At 42.2% G+C, this 23,583-nt stretch overlaps 1 long non-coding RNA gene across 1 annotated transcript in view; it reads right to left on the reverse strand.

The window, feature by feature from the left end:
- Positions 1–5,771: 5,771 nt before the first annotated feature.
- LOC146072580 (uncharacterized) overlaps positions 5,772–23,583 on the reverse strand; it is a 58,296-nt gene continuing 40,484 nt past the window's right edge. The window contains exon 3 of the long non-coding RNA XR_014473198.1: positions 5,772–5,844. This is a non-coding gene — a long non-coding RNA (uncharacterized LOC146072580). The remainder of the gene's footprint in view (positions 5,845–23,583) is intronic.

Here is a 23,583-nt window from a genome sequence, read left to right on the forward strand (position 1 = left end):
CCCGTAAGCCCTGATTTGAACCCCATAGAACATCTGTAGGACGAACTTGAGCTCAGGTTGCGGTCGCGATCGCCTCGCCATTCTACACTACCACAGTTGGTGACTGTACTGCAGGAGGAATGGCACAATATCCCACTATGTGTGCTACACGAACTTGTGGAAAGTTTACCACGACAAGTAGCTGCTGTTATTTCTGCAAAAGGTGGACCTACCCCCTAGTGATTGTAAATAAACACATGGTTTCCGTTGACATATGGTGTCCAATGACTTTCTTCCATGTAGAGTATATATGTATATATATATATATATATATATATATATATATATATATATATATATATATATATATATATAAAGATGAAAAAAATACTCACAATTGTGTACATCGGTAAGGAAAAAAGAAGTCCAGCCGAACTTTAACATTTTTATTAGAGTGGTTGTCTGTCTTTCTCTTTATAGTAATGGATTAATAAGTTGCTAAAAAAGTGTAAGGAAAAGTGTGTTTGTTTATTTTGCAATGTATGAACTAGATTACCCATCTGGCCAGGTTTATTTCCCTGACTTTTGTGAAAAGCCAGGATGTAATTCTGTAGTCCATGACCTGGGTAGGCGGAAGACCACCATCACTTCCAGCATCTGTGCAGATGAGATAGAGAGGTATCCATGCACCAGGAAGGGGATCAGCAGCCATGCAGATGGCACCATATCACCGTTCTCAATGTGGTTAAATCTAATTGTTTTATTGTGTATCATAATGGCAGCTGTTTTTTCAGGCTCCTTCGCCAAAATTAAAGTTTTGCTGTAACACTGTACATAGTACACTTTGGAACCTTTTCTGTAGGGAAGAAATAGCTACCATTTAAATCCATTGGAGAGACATTTCCGTGTGCACCCCTTAAACCCCCTCCCCCCCAGAAAGATTACAAATCTTCCCCCTCATTATGTCACAGTCTGTGTTTGAAAAATGACTGCTTGGTTGGTACTTTGGGGCCGAATTCGGCCCCAGCCCCTGCACATGTGCAAACCCCGACAGCAGATGGCTTCAGTGAGTTACACACTTGCTGATCTGTTCACTGTAGGGAGGGAGGGCTGCGCCAAGGGAACAGCCAGCATTTTATAGTATTCAGGCATTAGGCCCATGGGCACAATCAGGCCCTCTCTGCCTGGGAGCACTGTAGTTGGGCCCCCTCGGCCCATGGCCATTATTATCAGGAACCCCCCCTGGCCCATGGGTAATTTTGTTGGGCCCTCCTGGCCCAAGGCCCCACATCCGGGCATTAAGTCTGATGCCCCCACATCCGGGCATTAAGCCTGTGGGTTCCAATAACCGGGCATTAGGCATCCCCAGTAGTCTGGTCCTCATAGAATTGTTAGCGTTTATGCCGCACCACACATACTGTCAGTTTGAGAGCTTCGTGTTGCAGTTTTGTTTAGTTGCGTGTCACACTAGGTAGTATTAGACCCTGCATGCGGTGTTGTCTTTGTCACCTTACAGGAACCTGTAAGTGGAGGAAGTACAAGATTGAGGAAGGTGCATGCCATCTCTTTCTGTCTCTGTGTGTCTGTTGCTTTTTATCCCCCTTCCTTCTGGACCTTGCATCCCGGTGTAAGGTTGAATTTTCACTTAAGATGTGCAAGTGCGGATATATGTTTATTTGGGCTCTGAGGCCAAGAGTGCCGAGGATCACCTTCACGTAGGCAGGACGGAGGGTGCTTCATTCTGTGCTAAGGTTGGGAGAGTTACCAGGACTGTGGTTTGTTACAGCCTGAAGGTGAGAGGGTGCGGTGCCAGGCAAGTGGTGAAGCTACACCTGCATGGCAGTAGGCACACCGCACCGACCCCCTCACAGTTACATACCTCCCAACTGTCCCAATTTTTCTTTGGGAGCCGAGAGGGGGACCAGATTTTCTGGAGCCGAGAGGGGGGCCCAATTTTCGGGAGCCTCCCGGCCTTTCCGGGAGGGTAAGCAAACATGGTTGAGACTGAAATCTAAACTGCAGTGTAAAAATAAAGCAGCCAGTATTTACCCTGCACAGAAACAAAATAACTCACCCAAATCTAACTCTCTCTGCACATGTTACATCTGCCCCACCTGCAGTGCAGCATGGTTTTGCCCATTTTGAGAACAAATTTGTCCTCCGATCAGGTCTGAACTAGGGCCATGGAGTCTTCCTTTGCAGAGGTCCAGTTTCTACAGGAGTTCTAGAACACTGTGCCTCTAATCTTGATAACAATGTTCTGAATTCTAGGCTAGAACTCTGGTTACAGTGTCAAGAAACGGTTGGATTAGAGTTGTTTTTATGAGTTAGAGAGTGCTGTAACTTTTTGTTTCACTGACTTATACTTTGCATTTAACAACTTCCTGTATGTTACAGGGTTTTACCAGTGGGAAATTGTTATCTTAAAGAATTACAATAGGTGCATTTTTTACTGTATAAAGCAGATCCTTATTTGGTGTCAAAGGATTGAACGCAGTTGCAGCCCAAGGGTTAATCAGTTTTTAGGCAGGGGGTGCCAGATTAGTAGAGGGAGGGGGCATGCTATTCATTAAAGCCTTCGTTAAGTGATTGATATGCGTAATTTTCCTGTCAAAGCTGGACTTTCCTTGTAAACATGTCAATTGAGAAAGTTCAAGCTTGTCACATGGATTTATCGCTAGAATAACATGTAGGTAGAAGAGAGAGACAAGCTTCCTCCCTCCCCCACATTCCCCCCAGGCGGCATACTTCATGTATTCCCAATCCAGCTCTTCCAACTCACAGACACAGCTGAGATAACAACAATAACACAGGCTTTTCTTTTATTGAGTATTTGAAAGAGAGCACTCAGCCAGATAACCTCTTTTTTATTGTAAGGATTACTAAGGACGGTTATCCCACCTGGAAACAAAAGTCAGGAGTATACAAAGCCTGCCATTCAATGTACACTGGCTAGGCCCACCTAAACGGCCATAAATCAGTGTAAATGAATGAACTTTTCCACTTTTATACATCATATGCAGGTTGGACAAACTTTTGTAGACACTGTAAGGAGGACAGATACTTTAAGGGGTTATAGAATGGTTGCGGATAGAACCACTTTTTTTTTTTTTTACTTTTTTACTTTTCCCATCATGATCTGTGTCCCCGTATTCCTGGAGGGGGAATAAAAGAGAGGCAGGTGAAGCGAGCCACCTTACCTGAATCGTAGCAGGCGAAGCGAGCCCCCAAGACTACAATCCAGCTAAAATAAAATAACCTACACCAACATAACTTACAGATAAAATAAAAACTACTATAGATCCACAGGTTGCCTGAAAAACATGTCATGCTTGCCCTGTTCCAAGCTTTCCTACACAGGACTGTGCTGAAGGGCTCCCTACAATTACCCCACCCCAGGGCTTAAGACATGGACTCGCCTTGATCACAGTCTCTGAGATGTAGATGTATGAAGCTGTGATAACAGAGGAGAAGTGATAAAGTGCCTGGTACTTTATCATCGGCCAATCAGCTTCTGACTGTTAAGTTACAGGCTGGGTTTAAAAAGGAACAGTCAGGAGCTGATTGGCCAGTGATAAAGTACCAGGCACTTTATCACTTCTCCTCCCTTATCACTGCTTCATACATCTACCCCTCAGTCCTGACACCAAATTTGTATGTGTTTATAATAAATTCTAAAATATTATCTAGAATAGGAAAAAAAATATTTATCAGAGTGGCCTAGTTCTACTGAATAATACAATGGAACATTGCTAGGAAATGACTTATTCATAAGAAACCAATATGTTGAACATTTGGAAGTAAATTATTAAAACGCTAATAGACACAGTGGAAATGGTGCCCATATGAGCATGTAGCTAATGAAATATCGGTACTTATGTAGTATCTGGGCTGCCGATTTTTTGATTGTATGCCTTAAGTTAAGGCATACAATCAGATGCGATGCGATGCGATATCGCATCGCATCGCATCGCATCCGATATCGGATGCGATGACCCGATTTTTCCATAGGAATCAATGTTAAAATGATTCCTATGGAAAAATGGGTCCTTTTCATACCCCTACTATCCAAGTGGGCATGGAGTTGGATATAAACCTGTGGCGAGCGTAGCGAGCCACCGAGCCCGAAGCGTGGCGAGCGAAGCGAGCCCCGCGAGGGGACGGTATTCGTCCCCTCGCGGGGCTCGCTTCGCTCGCCACGCTTCGGGCTCGGTGGCTCGCTACGCTCGCCACAGGTTTATATCCAACTCCATGCCCACTTGGATAGTAGGGGTATGAAAAGGACCCATTTTTCCCATTGAATTCCATGTTAAAATGGACTCAGTCCATTTTAACATTGATTCCTATGGAAAAATCGGGTCATCGCATCGCATCGCATCGAATCGCATGGTCGCATGCGATGCGATCTCCCGATCCGACCCGATTTAGAAATCGGCAGCCCAGATACTACATAAGTACCGAAATATCAAAGCAAATTCACATTTTAAGACTTCCAGCTTTTAGAAAGGGACACTGCTAAATCATGGAGGAAAATAAGGCCAGTTTTATAGATAGCGGTACTTTAACATACATCACCCACAAAATGGACAAATGTCTAGTTTAGACTAAATCACGCTCCCACTAGGCCACACCCCCACAGAACTATGTCATATGGCATGACTTGGTTATATGGGGGTGTGGTCTAGTGATGACTCAGTCCCATAGAACACACCTACTTTAATAATTGGAAAATTTTATTACTGGGGTGTTGACAATTTTATTGCAAGGATATCTTTATTTTGCAAGAATAAACAAATAAGTACAAACTGTCATGAATAAAAGCATTCACTAAAAAGACTGACTAAACCAGTATTACAATGTATCTTATATTAGAAATTTTTTAATAATAGCCAACTTGTAATGTGCATTTTCATCACATAAATGTGTCCCATCTGTCATTGTTCCAAGACAATCTGCACATGCACAAGAGGTCCCGCTTCCATATTTGCGATACGTTCTCATGCCCCATCTCAGCGCATTACGATCACCCCAGATCAGTATTTATTTTCTGTAATGCGAGGCAATTAAAACTGAACCACATTACTGCTTTTCCCATCATGTCAGAGAAAATGAAACCTAATGGAATAAAGAGACTAATTGTATCTGATGGAACATTCCTAATGTGATGTCATTTCTCCTAGCGTGTGAAGTGCAATTCTGCTCTCATCACCATTGTTACTGTAAGAAGCTTGGTGGAAATGACAGGTGAAGTCATACTTTTGCTGTAGGACAGCCTCACAGGCTGAATTTGTATGTTACCGATGTAAAAGGCCGCTTTAGGGAACTAGGTTACTAAGGGCCTGATTGATGCATTTTCCTGCCTTAGGATTCCTTTGTAAAACAGTACATCATTGGGCAGCATATGGCATCACAGCATAACATATGCCGGATACGTTAAAATGGCACAACAGTCAACGTACATTTTTGATTGGTTTGCATTGTGCCTTTTAAAAATTTGTGTCCATTTTCAACGTAATAGTTGAAATTGGTTTAGTCGACAAGCATTGGGTTAACACTACTAGGTTGACGGACAGCAAGGTCGACATGGGTCTAGGTCGACCTTTTGACTGTCGATCTTGCCCATGTCGACCTAATGCTTGTGTCGACATAATGATCTGTCGACCTAAACCCATGTCGACCTTGTTGCCTGACGACCTAGTGGTGTCGACCCAATGCTTGTCGGCTTAGTTTTTGTCGACCTAATGACCATATCCCAGTTGACCTAAGTGTCCAGTGCTAAATGCATAGTACTCACTGTTACATACTCCAGGCGATGTTCCCTGTTTTTTTGGGAGGGGATCGGCAGAGCCTTTTTAGCCCTGTAGACTGACATTTACATCTAAAGCATCAATGGTAATGGTGTTAAACACACTTAATACTTATAAGAGCATTTATACTACTGCATATGCACTTATAAACCAATATAATGAAAGCATTAAACATGCAGTTGAGAGAAATAACATTTTCCCTTTACTTGTATAGTTTAATAAAGAATACCTAAAGATCTAGGGGAAAATTTCTCAAAGCTTTATTTATTTACAGTTTCTTATATAGCGCAGCAGATTCTGTTGCGCTTTACAATAGTAGACAGTGATAAACAAACTGGGTAACAACAGACAGACTTGGAGGTAGAAGGGCCCTGCTGCAAGCTTACAGTCTATAGGGATATAGGGGGGAAACACAAGCACAGGCATCAGTAATAGCATAGCAGTCCCACCAAGTTACAAGTCCAGAAGGGAAGCTATATAATACATAAGTGCCTCAGAGGGTTATGCGTGTGGTAATTAAATATGATAGGCTTGCCTGAAGAGGTGAATTTTCAGGGAACGCTTGAAAGTTTGGAGGCTATTGCAGAGTCTTATTGTGCATACAGATGAAAGTCCTGTATATAAGGTATAAGATATGAGGTGAACATATAAAACATAACCCCCCCCCCCAAACTTTGGCCGTTGGGAGAATTGGGAACTGCACTCAGCCCTATCCAAAAAAGAAGCAGAACCTCGGGAGGGGAGGTCGTGGCACCAGTTAGACAGTGGCCTAGCCCCATGATGCAGTGCAGAGCAGCAGCGATCACAGGCTCCCCCAACTGTGTCCATCCATCCCATCTCCAGCTTGGACAGTGGGACACTGTCCATTTAGCTTTAATTGGGACAGTTGGGACATATGGATAAAGTACCAACCAATCAGCTTCTTACTAACATGTTACAAGCTGTGTTTGAAAAATGACAATTAGGTGCTGATTGGTTCGTACATCATCTCTCACCACTTTATCGATTTCAAAGCTAATCTCCCCGTTTATGAGCATTTTAGGAGAAACATTAGTATAACTGTATGTATCAATGGACAGTGTGGCCAGGTGTGATATTTGGCTGTACTTTTAGATGACATTGGAACTTTTGCCCACAGGCTTATTCCTGTGAGTGACATAGAAAATAAAAATAAGCCAGCAAAATGTGTTACATCGCAGTTACAGGACAGGCAGCTTGATATCCATCCTCTATCATATGCTAACACGACAGCATGCATTTGTAAATTCTCAAAATATAAATATATTTCTTTCTAGAATACTCAATGATTGAAACACTGTAATGTGAAGCACAGGGTTATTCTTGGTTCTAGATAGATCAAGCAGAGTTAGCAGTAACCATGGGTTTTAGGATTTAGCAAAATGGAGGATTAGTTACTTTCAGCTGAATGAGCAATTTGAAAGGAAGACCGCAGAAGGACTAAAGGATTATTGTGATTATAAAAAAGAAAAAAAACACATGACAGAAAACACAACTCGTTCTACAAGTTTAAAAGGTAAAAACAGGCACAGGAACCAGCTGCTCTCTGAAATAAATTATGGCTTATAAACATGTTTTTATTGTAAAGGTAAGGGGGGGGGGGGGGGGGCATTTTAAAGGGAAGTATCATTTGAAGGTTATGTGCTTGTAGTGCTCTTTCAACAATTTTAATTGTTGAAAGAGGGGTGGAAATGGAGCAGAATCAAGTGCTCCTGTCCTCCAGGGAAGCTTCATGCCCTATTCTAAGATGGCCACTCCTGAGCATATGCAGTGGCCATCTTTCTTACTGTAAAGAGACTTTCCTTTGCTTAAATAGGCTGTATACAGTGTTTCCAGCTGGTCGCAATTTAGTTTCCTCACAAAATGATGCAATTTTTCAATTGGACATGCCCCCACAGTTACGGATAATGGAAGCCATGATAGCGGCATTCCCTCACAGCCATGACTTTTTGCTGAGGCTACACACCCTTTTTGGGAGGAGTCCAGACTGACTTATTTAAAATTTTGGGTTATGCACTAAGCATATCGAAAGCAAGGGCTTCTATGCTGGTGAAACACATACATGGATTGTTACGAACTGTAAACCACAATAGCCAGGCTCACGTATACAAGCACTGGCTTGTGCTGGGTGCTTAGAACTACTGTATGGCTGCTAAGTGACTTTGAAGGAAAGGTGATTGTTGCGACACATTTGACATGTTGGTCACCAAGATAGTTCAACTTTATAATGGCTCATAACCAACCATGTCAAAGGCGGATGTCAGTATGGAAACTGAGAGGAAAAACGCCATCTGTAAAGGGCAACCTTAGAAGCAGAAGGACATACAGTACTGCTGCATAGTGACATCCATGCATTAATGAAAGGCCGAACAATAGAGCAACTCAGCTGACTGCATATCAAATCCTGGCACCAGACAGTTTCATCAAAAAAAGATTCGACAAGATATTCAGAAAGCAGAATATCATTGTCGGGTGTCAGTGCATTAACTGCATCCAACAAAGCATTTTATATTTTATAAGTTCATTCCTTCATGCAGAGCACTTATAATGGTTTACCAAGAAAGCACTGAAGGAGGGTAATATGGACATTTTAGTCATCCTCAGAGCTGGCCTGATAGATACTATGGTTACATATCTGCACCCTACAACATACAGAGGAGCGACCCTGTATCCAACTGTTAGCCAGATGGTAGCTCCATGAGTTGGAGGAAGATAAGTGCTGCAATGCCAGAGTCTAGTGTAATACCAGCATGTGCCACTAGATGCCCCCATTCTATTTGTGTCACTTCTTATACAGGCTTCCCCTCCACTCTTTCTCTGACCCCCCACTGTTGATATACACCCCCCCATCTATAGACACCAGAGGGGGGGGGAAGGGGGACGCAGCCCAGGTGGTTGCTTAATATACACTGCCTAATTGTACAGAGCTATTACCTTTGGAGCATTGATTTGCTAACAGAAGCTGTATCTAGCATGATTACATCCCCCTATCCACAAAGCACCTGTTGTCCAAAACATCCTTGCATACTCTACATGGCTTCCCACGAAATTGGGCATCTCTCCCTCAACTTGCCCAATTTCTACTGAAATGGACAGAAGACATTGAGTAGAATGTAGCAAATCATGGTTTCATAAGGAGGGGCCTAGCTAGGCCATTATGATAAAATTCTATGAAAATCACTTTTTTTTAGCCTAATGATAAAGAAGCACTAGGCCCTGCCTCATCAGCTTCCTCATCATCTGGTCACTCTATAAGCCTAGAACAGTGATAAAGTGGAGAGTGATAAAGTACCAGCCAATCAGCTCCTAACTGACATGTTACAGGCAGTGTTGCATAATTGCAGTTAGGGGCTGGTTGGTTGGTACCAGGAAGGATAAAAATAAACATACTGTAGGCCAGTGGTTTCCAAACTGTATGCCGTGGCATCATGGGATACCTCAGAGCACTTGCAGGGGTGCCTAGGGTTGCCACCTCTTCCGGATTTCCGGGATTCCCCCGTTTTGGGTGGCAACCCTACCGGAGGCTTTTCCAGTCTCCCGGATTCCGGGATTCTCCCGGAATTCGGGTGTCTAAAAAAGCCTCCAGGCTCCCAATGCCGGATGCCGCCTCTCTCTCCCCCCCCCTCCGAGTGCGTCCCGCCTGCCCGCGATGCGTGTGTATATGTGTGTGTATGTGTGTGTGTATACTATTGTAAAGCACAACGGAATCTGCTGCGCTATATAAGAAAATGTAAATAAATAAATATGTGTATGTGTGTGAGTATGAACAGAAAGGGGTTGTCCAGAGTGTGCTCTAATGGTACCACCTAGCAAGTACATACAATAAACATGATATATCAATCATATATCTTTTGGAGTAAAATTCAGATGTTTCATCAATAAAACGTAGACTTCGTTTGAATATTAGTCCTTTATTTAAAAAATAACAATGCGTTTCGTCAACATGACTTCATCAGGGGCAATGCAATATATAGAATAAATGATATAAAGGATAATCCTTACATCCAACAACGCATTAAAATCAATAAAGGGTAGTGGGAACAATTTGCCTAAGGTAAATCTTTCAATGACCCGCAGGCAACGAATGGTGACAACGTATCAATGGAATAAGATGAACCACACTATAGGGTACTCGCTTTAAAATGGAAAATCCCAGCAGTAGGAAGGTAGTCCAAAATCAGGACAAACAGTCAACTCCACTGCAGGTTGAGAGTGCACTTTCAACCTGCAGTGGAGTTGACTGTTTGTCCTGATGTCCACAAAATGTCCGCCCCCATACAACAGAAAACTATCTGCTGTATGGGAGCGGATATTTTATGATGGTCCATTTTCATTAGATGCTGGAGCCAGGAGTGGACAGGGGAGCTGGGACCACAGACAAGGTGCAGGAAGTGAACCTGCTACAGTAGCTTTTAGATGGGGTAAGGCGGGTGGGGAATTAACTTTACTGTGCGGGTGGGTTAACAGGTGGGGGGGCGCTGCCAAAAATATTTTTTTGGGGGGGCGTCGCTAAACTTTTAGTTACGCCACTGATGGTAACCTTTGTGACTGTGGTCCCAGCTTCCTTGAGATCATTAACCAGGTCCCCCCATGTAGTTCGGGGCTGATTCATCACCATTCTCAAGAGCACTGAAACCCCATGAGGTGAGATCTGGCATGGCGCCCCAGGTTGAGGGAGATTGTCAGTGATCTTTTATTTCTTGCATTTTTTAATATTTGCAACAGTCGACCTCTTCTCACCAAGCTGCTTGCATATTGTCGAGTAGCTCATCCCAGCCTTGTGCAGCTCTACAATTTTTTCTCTGGTGTCCTTAGACAGCTCTCTGGTCTTGGCCATGGTGAAGATGTTGCAATCTGACTGTTTGAGGGTGTGGACAGGTGGCTTTTATACAGATAACCAGTTGAAGCAGGTGCCATTAATACAGGTAACAAGTGGAGTATATTTATTTATTTATTTATTACTTATTAACAGTTTCTTATATAGCGCATACAATTTCCGCAGCGCTTTACAGAGTATAGTTGTAACATAGTAACATTCACATCAATGCCTGCCCCAGTGGAGCTTACAATCTATTATATTCCCTATCATATGTACATGCACACACAGACATTCAAGGGTTAATTTTGTTGAAAGACAATTGACCTACCAGTATATTTTTGGATTGTGGGAGGAAACCAGAGTACCCGGAGTAAACCCACGCGCACATGGGGAGAATATACAAACTCCGCACATTTTAGGGCCATGGTGGGTATCAAACATGACCTCAGCATTGTGAGAATATAAACAAATATAATATAGGTGCAATTACAGATACCAAAGAGGAACTAATGGGCATGGTGAAACAGTTTCTACTGGTCCAACTTAATGATTTTCCATAGGATGGTTCCAAATAGAACATTCAGGGGAAAATTACTAAGATGTATATTCTACTTCATGTGTGATGTTGCTATGGGCAACCAATCAGAATCTACTTATTATTTCTTTAGCACCCTCTATAAGATAGTAGACAGGATCTGATTGGTTGCCTATAGCAACATCACATGTGAAGTAGAATATGCATCTTAGTAAATTTCCCCCTCAATACGTTAAAATGTTCCAATATTCACACTTCATATAAATGTTACAATGATGGTGGTCCCGGCCACCTAGAAACAGCCTGCGACCAATGGAGTATCTCTGTCCTCACACAGAGGGCGGTATTCAATGTGAATACCGGCGACGTGCAGCGAATCCTGTTTAGGATTCGCTGCACATTCGCCACTGCTCGCTGTGTTCCGGAGCCTCGCCGGCTCCGGTATTCAACGAGTCAGGGGCTCGCTGCCCCTGACTGGCGAATTTGAGCTCCTGCGGCGGACGCCGCAGGGAGCCTGAGGACGGTGGCAGGCAGGAGATGGAAGTATCCCTGCCTGCCCCAGAACGTTTGTGGGGGGGAGGTGGGCTCCCCGGGTGCCAGGCAGCACAGGCTGCCCCCGGGGGTGCCAGCAGGGGACCGGGTATATTCACTACACCCGATCATGAATATGTAATGATCGGGTGAAGTGAATATATGAATATCTAATGAGCGGCTCGGCTCCGGCCCCCTGCTGGCTGGTCTGTGTAAAAAAAAAAATAATAAAAAAAAATATATATATTTTTTTAAATTAAATATATATTCATGTGCTTACAGCACATGAATAAAAATAGCATGCCCCTCCTCAGAATAAAATTCCTGATTTTTTGACACCAAATGTAAAAAACAAAACACTTTATTTTAAAAGTTCACATTCCACTTCACCATAAAAAGATAGCGATTGCTACTCGGTGAGGGCGGGATGCTATATAGCAGAAATGCGGTAAAAACCCCGTTTTCGGGGTTTCTACCGCATCTCTATATGCTATATGGCGCCTCCGCAGTGTCAGCGCTGCGGAGGGAATCGCCAGCTAAAGCTGGCGAATCCCTGCAGAAGCCTATGGGCTTCTTACCGCAGCGCTGTTTGAGGGATCCGTCACGGATCCCTCCCAGCGTGCCCTGCGGCCGGCGACGGGGTCTGCGCATGCGCAGATGGACTCCCGGGTCACAGACCCGGAAGTCCAGCGCCGGCACCGCATCGCAAGGGACAGCTCTTACCGCAAGAGCTGTCCCTTGCATGAATAACGGCATATGTTATAGCATATGCCGTTATTAAAAATGCGATGTCCGGCGAAGGGGGGCCGCGGATGTTATAACATCCCGCCCTGAATCATGGCGAAAAAAACCTTGAAATGTATTCGCCATCTGGTCATTAAATAGGGTGATTCACCGTTTTTGTCAAAAATTCGCCTTACAGCTCAAAATCGCCATAAAAACCTGGCGAATCAGCCTCATTGAATACCGCCCAGAGAGGGAGAACACTCAGACATTCGAATAGATAAGTGGGAATAAAAGGTAGAGGCGGTGGCTCTTAACTCTGGACGCGTTTCTCTGTTGTGTGCAATTTCAATGGTTTCCTCAGCAGATGTCAAGAGCAAGAAACTTTGTAGTATTTAGCAGGTGTATCCAGCTATCAGAGTGGATCATCAATTAAATAGTCTCATGTGGGAAGTCCACTGGTGTAGTGATCACATATGGCAAACTCCAGTCCCCATTATTGATTGACAGTCAGAAGTTTGAAAAAAAACTCATGAAAAACTCATGTGGACCATTTTCACGTTGACCTTTTGACTGTGTCAACATTTTGTACACGTCGACCTAATGATTGTCGACCTTTGTCCACGTCGATAATCTGACTGTGGACTAATAATGGTCGAACTGTTGACTGTAGACCTAATGACTGGATAGTGTTTGTAACAATGCATTTAGATATTATTCAGAGTTTAAAAAAGGGGGGAAATCTTTCCTAAATGTTAACTTTACATTTTGTAAACAATACAGTGGTAAGAAAAAACAAAACTAATAAAGAAACCCCCAAAACAAGTAGCTTGGACAGGCATCATCATGAAAATGTCACATGGACAGAAGATATAATTGTATCTAATCAATATCTGTGGAGCTGATACTCCTCAATTTAGCGCTGAGACACAATGCTCAACCAGCTCTATTGCCCCTAAACACGGTGCGATTCAGGGTCACTTTCGATTTGATTTTGACTATATAGTCTAAATCGAATCAAAGTCGAACCGGTTTCAGACACATTTGATCCCGATTCAATATCAATGCAAACTCCCGTTCAGTCTATATTGAATCAAAAAATAGACTGTGCATACAGATCTGTACTACAGTATATAGTCAAAGTACATGAATGGTGTATACTGTACATACATACTTGCTTAGAAAGGGATAGCTGGCCCTTTCAAGTCTTAATTTCATGTTTGTCCTTGATGTGGGATAGTTACCCTTTTGCAAGTTGTGACTTCATTTGCTTAAGACAATTAAATGCTGTATGCTGTATACCTGCAACTCCTACTTTGACACCATACATCTGTTGCAACAAATAAAGCTGCCATTTAATTTCTAAAAGCATATTATTGTCCTGTGTCGTTTTTTTAATCGAATTAAAATATTAAGATTTGCTGGTTTAGAGCTGCTGTCATCTGACAATAGGGAGTTTATTACACGGTGTGTGCACTATTGAGCCCTCAACCACATCTGCATGGCCAGAAAACTCACTCAGTGGAGCCCATATATGACCTTCATCATCACTCGTGTATGTTAGAGCTCTCCGACAGTCAGGATTCCGATGGTTGTTTATCCGACATCGGAAGCTCAACTGTCAGGAGCCTGACAGGGAGGCGAGTGCATTCAATCTCCTCCGAGTTTGCCACCTATTCTATTCTCCCTCTATGGGGGTTGTGGACCCCCACGAGAGAAAATAGCCAGTGTAAGTAAAAATTCCGAATGTCGCTCTCCTGACAGTCCGGATTCGGATGTTGAAGAAACGACTGTCTGAATCCCGACTGTCGGTGAGTCCTCCGACACCCCACAAGTGGAGTTGCAACTGAGATGCATATGACTTAGTTATGTCATTGATATGGGCTCTGGGCTACGGAGAATGTACGATCTGTCCGTGGACTTCTGTGCACTTCTACATCAACACTTATCTACTGATCTAATCTCCATTTGTGTGCTTGTCTTTGAATACAGACTTTATTGTAATTCTCCTAAAACTTAACACTAGCCAAGGCCGTAACGATGTTGATTGGTGATTTAGAAAGCATTTCAAACAATGGGGTATACTGTATTTACTAAAGGTTGATTTTTATTGATTTTTTTATTGATTTCCTACCAATAAAAATGTAAATGAATTATTGTTATGCTTCCATGGCTAAAGTACAGTACATATTTACCAACAGATGATTTTAAATGTTAGCAAATGTGTGTTTTAGCCCAGAAAACACAATATTAATTCAGATTATTTAAAATGGATGAAAAATAATACAATTGACAATTTGTAATTATATCCCTATGCATCATCCTGCAGTGCCATAAAAGTGCTGTATTTAATTTCATCCTGTGCCGGTCACAACCCCTGACCAATGGGTCGCTGAAAGAGAGGCGCTCCATCTGTATATGCTGTGCATGGTATGGTTAAAAACTAAAAAAACCTAGGAACCGGGAACCAGCACCAGCCTGGGAATCAGGACCCAGCACCTTCTGTTAGCCTGAAAGTGATCACCTCTAATTTGCTCATCCATTCTAAATTAACTTAGTTTAAAATTAACTATGGTGATAAAAAATAAATCAAAGGCTGGGAAATACAGGAAGGAAACATTGTATAAAAAAGAGTGAAATAAAAGAAGTGAAAAGTGGAATGGTAAACTAGAAATAAAGGAGAAGGGAAATAAGGTGGGAAGTGAAATAAATGTACTGTATTAAATCCACAGATGACTGCTGGTGACAAGTATACAGACGTCCTTTCTCAGCGGGGATGACTGAAGGGCAGTGGATGAGGTCTATGTGAAGGTCATGATTGGAAAACATTAATGTTAGATCAGCATTAATCTTCTGTTGGTAGAGCATGGAATCAGAAATCACCTTTATACGAAAAGTCTAATCTTCACAGATGCTATATATATATATATATATATATATATATATATATATATATATATATATATATATATATATATATATATATATATATATATATATATATATATATATATATATACACTAAACATCGGCACTCACCTTTCCTAGTTTTGGGGGTGCCCTTTGGCTTGTGACCACATTGTTTAAACAGACATTGTAGGGGCTCTGCACACACTAAATTAACTGATAATACATAGTGGAGATTTGGTTCATGAATTGATCAATGCATTTAAGCCTGCAGCCCCCTTCACGGGACCCCACTTTTCTGCAGGTCCTAACTCATAGCTATAACATCAATGCTTGATTCCAGGCATGCTATCTGGTCTCATGCACCCTGTTTTAACCTATAGTGCATAGCTTATGTTAACCATTTCCCTAGATGATTAGTGACAGGTGTGTTGGTAACTGCTCACCTATAAAAGCACAGACTGCTGTGAGCTTTAGACCAGATAGCATGCCTGGAATCAAGCATTGATGTGATAGCTATGTGTATTGTAGCCATTTTGAACAATAGTGTTAGGACCTGCAGAAAGGTGGGGTCCCGTGAAGGGGGCTGCAGGCTTAAATGCATTGATCAATTCATGAACCAAATCTCCACTATTTATTATCAGTTAATTTAGTGTGTGCAGAGCCCCTACAATGTCTATATATATATATATATATATATATATATATATATATATATATATATATATATATATGTGTGTATATATATATATATATATATATATATATATATACATATATTTTAACAATAATTATTATTTTATCATTTATTCATAAGTGCCAATATACTGCACAGCGCTGCACAATTACATCACTTTTATTGCTACGAGTCCCTGTTCCAGAGGACATTACGATACCGTAAGGACCAACTTATTTATTTTATTTATAAGCATATGAGCACCTATCTGAACACGGAGAGAACATACGAACATCATACAAATAGCAAAACCTTTACACCTCTGTTTCCAAATATATATTCCACAAATCTACTCTGTTCTGATTCTATAGACCATTTGCAGATGCATCATAGTCCTTAACGTCATTTTCTGTATAATATCCAAAGAAGAATGTATGGCCCATTCACTTCCCAGCAGCATGCTTCAGGCACTGTCCAATCAAATGGCAGGAATCTGTTGACAACATTCTCGAACTACCTTCTCGTAAATATAATTTTTCTTCCTGCTTTCAGGGAATTGGACCCAGCTCCTGCTTATTATAAAAACTCCTCTAACACTTGTTCACCCATTGTCTGACTGTACTGAGCCTCAATGTTTCTGCTCACAATAGTGAGGGTTTGATAGCAAGTCATTTTTTTATGCTCTCCAGACGTTTGGCCTAATTAAACCAATGCTATTTGCATCGGCCTGGCCTCCCTATCCATCGTGTTTTTCACCCCAGGCTACACACATTACAGGCTCTCCAGTGTGGCGATTGGGAATTTAGCCGTTCAACCTCATTTCCTTGAACAAGATGCATGCAGAAGGGAGTGAGGAGACTTCCAGCCCACGGCCATTCATTTACCTTGTGTCTAGCGAGAAGGAAAGCATAATGGTTACAAAGTAAATGCCGAATGAAGTTACAGAGCTAAAGTTTTGCTGGTAGCACCAATTCTAGGAAAATACATTTTTACATTTCTTTAAGGCTGTTTGTGACACCAAAGGGCATATCCTATACAAATGTGTGTGCGTCTGCCATGCACACATACACTGCACTGTAGGCACTCACAATAAATCTGCCACTGACATTTCTACAGCCTGAATTACATTTCCTATGTTGCAGGCACCGAGTTGGGGATCAGGCTGCATATGTAATCCATTCCACTCCTATTTCCCAGGCATCCATAGACTTGGAACATACAGTACTATACTATGCATTCAATCATTTACCGATCTCCCACTGTAGTCTACATTTCACAGAAACACATGAGTTATACTTTGAAAAATAAAAGATAACCAGGTAATACAATTACCTATTAAACGGGATACTGAATATATTGTTATAAACACGGAGCAGTGGCAGATCCAAGGGGGGGGGGGGGGGGGGGGTATCAAGCTTTTTCATGGTGTTGTAATTTTTTCCATTCCACTGACATCAATGGCTGCAGCAGGAGTGGTGGAATGATGGAACTCTCAGAGCAAGTGCCCCTTGATTCATACTTGCCTACTTTTGAAAATCAGTGCCGTAACCAAACATTTTGATGCCCTGTGCCAGAAGGGGAGTTGGTACTCCCATACTCAAAAGAGTTATGTACACATTGTAGATATTCGGGGCAGGTTTGGATTAGGCTGAGGGGGGAGGGGTGGATGTTAGGTTTAGGAACCACTGATTGTTGCATTGGGGAACAGAGATATTAAGTGGATCCTTGTGCGATTGCAGAATCGGGGCGTTTTCAACATGATTCATTTCCATGATCCACCAACAGATTGCTAATCATTGATACCCGCCGAATGGTGCATCTGTTCAGTGGATCCATGCTTTCAGTGGGTCGGCGGATCGGAGGAATGTATGGACATTTTTAGGGTCAGGCTGCAGGGGGGAAGCTTAGGGTTAGGCACTATGGTAGGCTTAGGCTGTGGGGGGGAGATGTTAGGTTTAGGCTGCAAGCAGGGGGGGGGGCAGTTGGTTAGGGTTAGGCTGTCGGAGGGAGGGTTAGACATGTAGAGAGGGGGCTTGGAGTTCAGCTTCGGGGCAGGAGGGGAGGTTAGATTTAGGTGGCGGGGGTTAAAGGGTTAGCAGTGAGGTTTAGGCTTTGGGGTTCAGGGTTATAAATACAATCTCACCCTCAGCTACAGCTTATACTAAACAGCATTAGGAGAAACTGAGATAAGAAGACTACCGTTACCGTTACACACGCTGCGTTCTTAGCTGCAAGGGGACTAAGATGGGGTTGCTGAGAGTTGACATTAATAATAACTGCTGTGCCCATACAGCAGTCACAGTGACTGCAGTCACTCACACAATCACTGTACTTGGTGGTACCCTGTCTGCAGAAAAAAATCTGGGAGTCTTTGGTTAATGATGCAGTGCAGCAGGAGATAAGAACTTCAAACCAGACTCTCATCCAGGATGGTTGCCAACTATGCCCTGGATCCACAGTACACTCAATGGCATCATCAGTGTAATTGCGCTGCATTGGTTATAACTTAAGGCCCAATGATCCCTATGGTGACATACTGTACATTTTCAAATAGGGTTTCCTGTGGTCACTTTTATGGAACCAATTGCTAGTAGAAAATAATATATGAACAAGCTATCAAGAGTATCAGTGTGTTTTCGTAAAGAAATAAATATTACTGAGTAAGAATGCAAAAATTCTCATGCGGACCAATACATGTCCGCTTTAACACCGTGCTCATAGGTGTTGCATTCAAATTCTTCCTGAAATTATTTTTTCCAAAAGTAGACAAGTATGGGATGGGGAGAGACATTAGTAGGAGACAGGAATAAGCAAGAGAGAGAGAGAGAGAGCACACAGGAGGGAGTGGCACAGCAGTGGGAGAGAAACAGGAGCAGCACAGAGTGACACTTAGAACTGCACGCTGTCAAACTGCAATCCTGCTGACACCAACAGCCACAGGAGAGCAGAGCAAGTGACAGGGACAGAAGAGTATATACCTGGGCAGATCAGCCTACATCTGAGGGAAACTAATGTACAGAAATCAGAATTCCATTGGATAGGGTGTGAAACATAATATAATAAAAATATATAAATTTAGATTAAAACTTGCTCTACTGCACATAGCATTAACACTAGATTACTTATACAGACAGTTCCAGTTCCGTTTATTGATAAAGAGGGAATTGACATAATGACTCCTTTAGTAACCCTGGCTGCCCCAAAGTTAAATGAAAATGTAGTATTATAGGAATACATGAACTCAAAGTTAATAGTTGATCTTAAATAGGAGTATAATTAATAATATAAAAAGGTTACAAAATAATAAATGTTTACATACAGTACAGGCTGTATGTGTGGCATATTAATTTGCATGGATTGATTATATTGTTTAAGTGTAACCTATGTATAAACCTAAAATTGAGATAGATGTTTAAGTCCCCTGAATTCATTCTTTTGCCTTCGCTAGTTCAAGCAACATAATAAAAATGTAGTTATTTTCTACAAAGCCCTGCCTGGCTCTTTTGTGTCTGTCTGGGGAAACCTTGCTTCTCTGCTAGGGTGTGGTACAGGAACGAACTGCTGCTGACAAAAGATTCCCACACCAAGGAAACTGATTATGGGCCAGATTCTCTAAGCTTCAAAAGTGATAAAATAGAGAGTGATAAAATGCCAGCCAATCAGCTCCTGTCAGACATTTTTCAAACACAGTCTGTGACATGGCAGGTAGGAACTGATTGGCTGGCTGTTTATCACTCTCCATTTTAGCACTTTTGAAGCTTAGAGAATCTGGCCCTATATGAGATAAATAGGAGGATCCAAGGTCATATGAAATCAGTCTAAAGAAAAGAAATATGGGCCCAGGAGAAGGATGCATTGAAGGTGCAGGAGGGATATTTATAATGGGAGTCTACATTACAGAGGAAGGATGAGCAGTTCAGGGAGAAGACATGAGGCCCAGGGGATAGTGTAAAAATAGTACACCTAGAGGAGTTAGAGGGTAAAATACATAAGGACACCTACAAGGCCAATCAGGAAAAAGGAGATGACAGATTAAATCAAATGTGAATATCTGTATAGATATCAACAACCAGCGTTTTATTTAAAGTTAATTAATCAGTGCAGAGCATCATACTGATGACTGGAATGATGCTGCAACCACCTAGAACCCACTTGGTAATTGCTACGATCATTCTAGATGCAATTTAGGGAATATTGAAGATGAGCGGGAATGTCTTCTGGGTGACAATTGTTTTGTAAATCTAAATACTGTTACTTCTCTTTCATTTTGACAGGACTCTTCAGCAAATTGGTGCCTTTAGTGGACACCACAATGAATATTGTTAACTCCAGGATTTTTTGGGCCATGCTACTAAACCAATTTTATTGGGCAAATAGTCACGTGCTGTGTGGGTGGCAAATTGTGGGCACTAATGTTTACCATGGTATTATACTGTGTGTAATATTAAATCTATCGTACTTAACTTCAATATACTTTTTGAACGCTTCACTAACCTCCAACATTTCCCCACATGCACATTTAATGCCTACCCGGGACCAACACTACCATAAGGCAACGTTAGGCAGCATAGGCGTGCGCAGCCCATTTTCTTAGGGGGTGCACCATTCCAGGGGCGTGTCCATCACCGCCTATTATTACACAAAATGCCACACACTGTAATGCCCATTAGACATAATGCCACGCATAGTAATGCCCATTACACATAAAGCCATGCACAGTAATGCCCACCCCACGCAATGCCACACACATTAATGCCCATTCTACATAATGCCACCCAACATAATGCCCATTACACATAATGGAAAAGATATTTCTGGAAACCTCCAACTTATCTGCGCAAATGTGTATGCAGCCACAGATAGGATCAGCTCATAGGTGTCCCCACACCTCACAGTAATAGTAAAACAGATTTAGTGTATAAATACACAAATTGAGGAGATCCCTTCACCGGCGCACACCAAAAAAGAGATAAAGGAATGTTACGTCTCTCGAGAATGGACTACGTTCCTCTTCTCCGCCTCTGGATCGGGGATAGGGTCACTGATCCCGAATTTTCCCCTTTTAACTTATTTTTCGGGCACTTTCTTGTCTTTTTCCTGTATCAAAAGATCTGCTCCCTCGGTGTTACCCGTGGGTTGAGCAGACCAGGAGACAATGCACAGAGGAAAAATCCAATAGTGAAGTATGTTCTTTTTTATTCCAAAAATCCAACAAATAAAACATGTACACATAAAACGATATAACACACCAATAAAATGGGCCAAAAAAGAGCTGGTATGGATACAAGTGGATAATTACCCTCTGGGTCGAGAACTGAGGTTAGGCAGCTCTCTTTGATCGCATAAAATGTCCAAGGAAACACTCTAGGTGGGTACCGGTAACCCTTCTCGAGCTCCAAGGATCCAGGTAAAGATGGCCACGTTGTACACCACACAAGCAGCTTTCAAGGTCCCTCCGACGCGTTTCCACCTCTTACTGAGGTCTTTTTCAAGGAGTGTGTTAGTGCACTGTGAGATTCGGTATTTATTCTAGGTCCCGCCAATCACTGCTATCTCAGGACGGGCACATGGTCCAATAGCGTGTCAGTGGTCTTACACTGCACCTCGTCTCCTTCCGGCAAAGTGCGGCTCCCGCACTTCCGGTCTCCTCTGCCCCACTTCCGGGATTCACGTCTTTAGATGTTATGTTATAGCGGGTCTTCTATAGCGCTGTTTAGGGTTGCTGAAGTAACAGCGCAGGTTCAGTGTAAGTCCGATAGTGCGGCGGAGTAGTTTTCATCCCTCCTTTCTGCCACGATATTACTGGTTTACACGGTGAAGTTCCGTCCGCCATTTTGGTTCTGGGCAAAATATGCCCACAGTTCGAATTTGGCTGTAGCTGGTAATCTTCAGCATATAAAAACAAGGAATAAGATAAAATACACAAGCATTAGAATATCACATGACATTTGGAAGCATCTTTAAAATGTTATATCAAAAACAATGGTATATATTTAAAAAGATAAAATTCTGTTGAAATTCTCATAGGTATAAAAAGTAGAAAAAAGTTTTTCAAAAGGAACATGGACAGTAAAAAATGGGAGGGTCTATGAAATTTATAAGAACCACTTAAGTTCAAAATCCATGTTTAGGCCACCAGGTTTTAGGGTGTTGAATTTGTAGATCAATTTCATCTCCTCTCTCGCCAGGGAGGAGATACAGAAGGGTTTTCTTTCATTTCCTTTCACCGTCTTTAGGGCCATAAATTGTTCTATGCATGCTGTTGATGAGTTATGTACCAATTTGAAGTGCTGCGATAGAGAATGGCTCTCCAGACCTTTTGTAATATTATTGAGATGCTCTCCCAGTCTAATTTTGAGAGGTCTGGACGTCCGACCTATGTAAAACAGGTGACAAGAGCATTCTATTGTATAGATAACGTTTTTAGAATTGCAAGTAAGGAAATCTTCTATTTTCATTTCTTCATTATTGATGGTCACTGTATTAGTCTTCTTCTGTCCTTTGCTCTTAATACTTCTGCACCCTTTACAGAGGCCGCACCTGTGGAAACCTTTGGTCAGAATTCGATTTGTTTCTGGTCTTGGGAGGGCACTTTTAACTATTTTTGTGGCTATAGTTTGTGCCCGTCTATAGATAAACTTTGGTGCTTCTGGTAGGTGTGTACCTAATACCGGATCTCTTTTCAAGATTGCCCAGTTTTTTCTAAAAATCTTCTCTATCTTTTTATGTTGCGTGTTATAGCCCGTGATGAAGGACCATTCGTATCCTGTGTTCTGATTCTTAACTCTGTTATTTTCCTTTCTTAGCAGTTCACTACGGTTAATTTTCTTGGTGTCCTGTATCAGATTTTTCATGTCTTGTAGATCATATCCACTTCTAGAGAATTTTTCTGCCATATTTGTGGCCTGTTCTTCGAAGGTATTCTCGTCCGTGCAGTTGCGTCTTAATCTTTTCATTTGGCCGCCAGGTATCGCTCGCAGCCAATGGTCGTGATGGCAGCTGTCTCTTAAGATGTAGGACTGACTGTCGGTGGGCTTTTGAAAGGTCTTAGTTTTAAGACCATTATCCACAAATATCGTAATGTCTAAAAAGTTGACCGATGTTTGACTGATACAGAAAGTGAGCTCGATGTTATACTGGTTAGAGTTCAGATGGTCACAGAAGTTTCCTAATTCTTCCTCACTCCCCTTCCAAAAGAAGAGGATGTCGTCTATGTACCGTGACCATGACACCAGACTCGCTCCGAATGGGTTGTGGTCCCAGACCGCCTCCTGTTCCCACAAACCCATGAAGATGTTAGCATAGCTCGGAGCGAATCTGGTGCCCATGGCCGTTCCCACCTTCTGCACATAGTGACTCCCTTCAAAGAGGAAAAAGTTGTTCTGGAGGATGAAATCTACTCCCTCTACCAAAAATTCCTGAAGGCCGATTTCCAATCCTGATGTCTCTAGGTATTTTTTTACGGCATTTATTCCCAGCCTGTGTTCTATGATTGTATACAGGGACTTTACGTCCGCTGTAACTAGAAAATAATCGTCTTCCCAGGGGACGGTGGGTAGCAGATTCAAAAGGTCTTTGGTATCTTTTA

The sequence above is a fragment of the Crinia signifera genome, chromosome 4 (genome assembly GCF_055691185.1).
Source record: "Crinia signifera chromosome 4, ASM5569118v1, whole genome shotgun sequence".
Lineage (NCBI taxonomy): Eukaryota > Metazoa > Chordata > Amphibia > Anura > Myobatrachidae > Crinia > Crinia signifera.